The sequence below is a fragment of the Amborella trichopoda genome, chromosome 12 (assembly GCF_054954075.1).
Source record: "Amborella trichopoda isolate Santa Cruz 75 chromosome 12, AtrichopodaSantaCruz75HAP2 v2.0, whole genome shotgun sequence".
In the NCBI taxonomy this organism is placed as follows: domain Eukaryota; kingdom Viridiplantae; phylum Streptophyta; class Magnoliopsida; order Amborellales; family Amborellaceae; genus Amborella; species Amborella trichopoda.
Genome location: NC_142347.1, coordinates 1,501,161 through 1,506,088, shown reverse-complemented (window position 1 = coordinate 1,506,088; position 4,928 = coordinate 1,501,161). Strand labels below are relative to the sequence as shown.

At 36.0% G+C, this 4,928-nt stretch overlaps 1 long non-coding RNA gene across 2 annotated transcripts; it reads right to left on the bottom strand.

Moving 5' to 3' along the window:
• Positions 1 to 439: 439 nt before the first annotated feature.
• On the bottom strand, positions 440 to 4,403 carry LOC110006697 (uncharacterized). 2 transcript variants are annotated; one of them, XR_016046058.1, is made up of 3 exons: positions 3,903 to 4,403; positions 2,691 to 2,853; positions 440 to 1,268 (listed from the first exon to the last, which is right to left on the bottom strand). It is a non-coding gene; the product is annotated as an uncharacterized LOC110006697 (long non-coding RNA). The 2 variants fall into 2 exon arrangements; XR_016046057.1 differs by lacking the exon at positions 2,691 to 2,853.
• Positions 4,404 to 4,928: the final 525 nt, after the last annotated feature.

Below are 4,928 nucleotides of genomic sequence, written 5' to 3'. Positions count from 1 at the left end.
AACATAAAAGGGGGAAAAAAATGAAAAATTGTCATGTAGGATTACTAGAAAGTAATTTTTTTAAGAACAATACATGCTTTCACGGGTCATGCACAATGAATTCAACCATAACCTGCAACAATTTCACATTCACAAGCATGTATATCTATTCAACCGGACGCTGTAACACAATCACATTCACAGACCATGAATAACCATTTATCCATAACCTGTAACGACCACACATGCACAAATGATACAGGCCTATTTAACCATAACCATTCACAAACAACGCACACTAATTTAAGATGCACCCTGTAAGAATTACACATCTACAAACAACGCATGCCCGTTTAATCATAACTTGTAACAACTGTAACATTTACACATTGGCAAGCAAAGCATACTGATTTAAGATGTATCCTGTAACAATTACACATTCAAAAGCCATGCAACCCCATTAAACCATAACCTGCAATATTACACATTCACAAGCCATATACACATTCACAAGGAAATATTAATTCATTGAGTGAGAGTGAGAGAGAGAGAGAGAGAGAGAGAGAGAGAGAGAGAGAGAGTTCACATCTATGAAGATGCTGATATGTCCAAAAATGAAAGAGGGAGTGAGGGTCTGCATCTATGAAGGTGCTAACATGTCCAAAAAGTGAGAGAGAGGGGGAGGAGTATGCATCAATGAAGATGTTGATCTGTTTATAACATGAGAGAGAAAGAGAGAGGCAAGTCATTCAATCTTTCGCAGCATACACATCGAAAACATATTCTGCTCTATCTTTCAGACTCAGATTCAAGAACAGCTGGGAGACATTTACATCTGCAACAATTTCCATCGATGCAAGCGTCCTAGCTACGGGGTATGAGGCCCTTGATCTTAGATATGGCCTTGCTGACACTAGTTGTGTATGGATTTTGATAGAGGTTTTGAATAGCCTCTGACAGATAACACGCAGCCTTTGCCAAAGCATCAATTGCGTCGGATATTGACCTCTTCTTCTTTGGCCTCGTAACTGTATTCCTCCTAGACGCAAACGACTGCACAGATGTCTCTGATACATCATCCTCTTTCACTTGGTAACTCATTGAGGTGGTAACTGGTACCTAATAACCTTTTATGTTTTCAACCCTTCATTTTATGAGTACAAGCAGCCAGAGCTGCAGTTACTATACATAAAGTTGCAGTGTAAGCGGCAAACAACACTACCATCCTCTCCTTCCTCTCACGTTCGACATTTTCCTTCATTTTGTCAGTCATGGCAAATATCTACTCCCTAGTTCGACCAATGCAATGGAAGAAAACATCATTATTTAATAAAAACACGATAATCAGATAATATTGCAGCCAAACAAGCACTAAAATTTATAAATAATGGAGTGCAAATATATTGAAAAGGGATACAAAACAACCCAATTGTTCTCTCGCAAAAGTGGAAGCAGAAACGTATGAAAGTTGCAATCTATGTAGAATAATATTCATATGAGTAGGAAAAACTGCTGCAAACACATCAACTGAACACACCACCTAACATGCCAGATCAAAAGACAAGTGAAAATGAAAGAAGCCATTTATTTAGGAAGAAATGATTGATCGAATATGACATTTACAATCTAATTTCCTGATTTTTTTACCAAGTTCAATAATCCAAGTTGATAGATTTCAGTAACACTTACTGATGTTACTGCAGTAGCGTCAAACACAATGACACTGCTGTTCACGATCTAATTCAATGAATTCTATTTGAGATATGGCTGCTCGTTTCTACGAGACTGATAGATCAATGAGTTAACGGTATTGATCATGAGCAATAGTCTTTATTTTGGATGAAATTGATGATCAAATTGCATTGATCATCATCATGTATTCTGCTGTTTCTGCTGCAGTAAATTGCAGCAGATATTCATCCTATTTGGTTCAAGTTTTGTTGAATTAAAATGCACAATCTGAGAGCACATGATCTGAAATGGATTGAATTGGTGGCATTCTCTGCTGCTGGAGCAGCAGTGTCAAAACACCGTGACGCTGTTGTTTATTAACTGGTCTTATCTAATTCTTTGAGATATGGCAGTGCATTCATGTGAAACGATGCACTAATGTGTTCTGATTGACGACCATGATAAAATGATTGTACATGTTGCATTACTCGACAGATATGACAGTGCATTCATGAGATATTTTGTTGTTCATAGATCAGTTGGATCAGATATTTTGATGGATGCTCTTTTTTACAAGATAAATGCATCTTTAGATTGTGATAATGATCATATTCAACTGATTTCCAAATTGAATGAAATCAATGAAGATTTTCTATTAACTGCCAACATATACCTTGCTGGTTTCTGCAACCAGCAGAAACATAACTACGTGACTCAATCATATGATCTTATCAAGATCTGATTAATTCATATTGAGCAGCATATATTGTTAGAGTATTAAGTGTTATTTTTATGATATATATGAATAGATCAGCAGCATAATCTACTGTTAATATCAGTTAAGTATAGCTGAACTTGAAAAGTAACTGATTATGTCTTGGTGTGACATAATGATGAGGCATTTTGACCTAGTTTGAGATTTAATTTAATCTCACAGATTTTTTATGATCTTCTACCAGTTAAACAGTACTATTTGAGTGTTTTCACATTCTCTTCATATATGTATGCATCACGAAGAGTTCTAAATGGGCCAGACCAACCATGAACAGGCCATCCAGTATATCTTGGGCCTATCTCCGCTCCGGTTCCTGCCACCCACACCATCTCCTGCCCCTACTTTGAGTACTGTTCCGTTGAAGCGGTTGGCTGTTCCAGCCTGATTCAGGTCTACTCTAACAAATAGTTTTGGACACTTCTCAAAGACTACAAGAAAATGCATGCAACTGTAAATTGCCTATATTTTGCATGGGAAACAAGCCTGTTAGTCCATATATGATCATCAAAGATAAGAATTAAGCCATGCACATGCATAACATGCATGCATGATTATAATGATTTCATATGCAACACAAATCTACCTTAGATATGGTTGCCTTTTATCACAGGGAGAAAAAAAAAAAAACTACAGACATGTTTTATTATCCAAGAACTAAAAAAAATGCAGACATTCATATTAAAATAAAGCATAAATGGAATGTTATTAAACTGAAATAGTATTTGAAAGCAATTCATTTTAAATAAAATATCCATTTCTGTGAAAAGAAAAAAAAAAAACTATAGACATGTTTTATTATCCAAGAACTAAAAAAAATGCAGACATTCATATTAAAATAAAGCATAAATGGAATGTTATTAAACTGAAATAGTATTTGAAAACAATTCATTTTAAATAAAATATCCATTTCTGTGAAAAATACTCACACGAAAACTCTTCAAGTTCAAAAGCCCCCAAATCAAATCACAATAATTCAAGGTATTCCCTATATTTCGCCAATTTTGCGGATGAAAATTCATCCAAATGAACTCAAACCCAACACCAAATAAACTCTATACTTTTGAGTTCAAGTTTAAGAGCCATCCCAAAAATTAACAGAAGTCAAATTGCAAATTGCATCATCATCGAAATGCTAGCCCTATTCCATATTACACAATCAATTCCAATAACAAATTTAATGGAGAAAGAGTTAAGATAAAGGGAGAGATCACAGATAAAATTAAAGGCATCAGAAACGAAACTGAGAAATCAATCGGCACAGAAATAAAACCCAAGGAATCAGATAAAGCATGCACAAAGCCTTAGACATATAACTATATACAAGCTCACTTAGATAAAAAAAACACTTGAAATACATAGAGAAAAGCATGATTTCAAATTTAGAATGAAAGCCTAAAATTTGAATCGTAGAGAAAAAAAGAAGCAATAGATTTGCACTCCAATAAAATGGTGAATGTGAAGTTATTGGAAGAAAAACCAGTTTCTAGAAGGGTATAAAAGATGAAGGCCTTTTGCCCGATTTTATGTTAAGCAAACCCTCTGATCATGGAGTTGCAGATTGTCTTGTTGTTAGGTTTGCACAATTTGGAGAAGGGCATCGATGCAAAGTCCATATCGCCTGGTTCTTGGCAGGAAGAGAGTACGATTATGGGGCGGGAACACAATGAGTTTCAAAGAGAGATTATGTTCTTTTAGAGAGAGAAACTCCTTGGCTAGGTTACAGTAAACAATTGAGATTGTAGTTGCAGTGAGGAAGAGAGATCTTTGCAGTGGGCTAGGATTTCTGTAGCGTCTGCGCCTGTGTGATGAAGACAACTTCTCATTTCAGAGCTTCAACTCTGTGCATTTTTAAGCACCCCGCCATTTCCAATCTGGATGGGAATTCACGTCTCAACCACTGGGATGGCATGGATCTAGATTCTGGATGGGGATCACCCAACGGACTTTGGAATGACTAGGTTTTATTAACTTACCTAATGTTAATATGTTTCTAGGTCCTTTTAAATCCCCATCTCATAAATTTTGATTTTGATTTTTATTTTATTTTATTATTTTAAAATATTTTATAGCACCAATTTAAACTGATCTAAATTCGAATTGGATCGATGATTGACTGATTTAATACATATGTGTAGGTGAAGGATTTGTCCCATAAATCTAAGTTTTAAAACAATAACAGGAGTTTTTTTTTTTTTCGGCTCCACGGAGATTCTCCTCTCTACAGAAAACATGTCGAGCTCTATTCAACCGTTTTGGGAAGAATAGAGTTCTTCACATTGGTGGGGAAAAACATCGAGAGGCCTCTCGGCAAGAGAGGCCAATCCGACTAGGTAATGCTCTAGCCAAACAAGGGAGAGCGCGCTAGTCCCTAGAGAGACATGTCGTTGAAAGATCACTCTACGTACCTAAATGGCCCAGTGCCGAATTCGATCTAGATCAACGGTTTCTTAAACCTTGGTCTAATTCACGCCAATAAATATTCTACTTCCTCGAGCATATACTG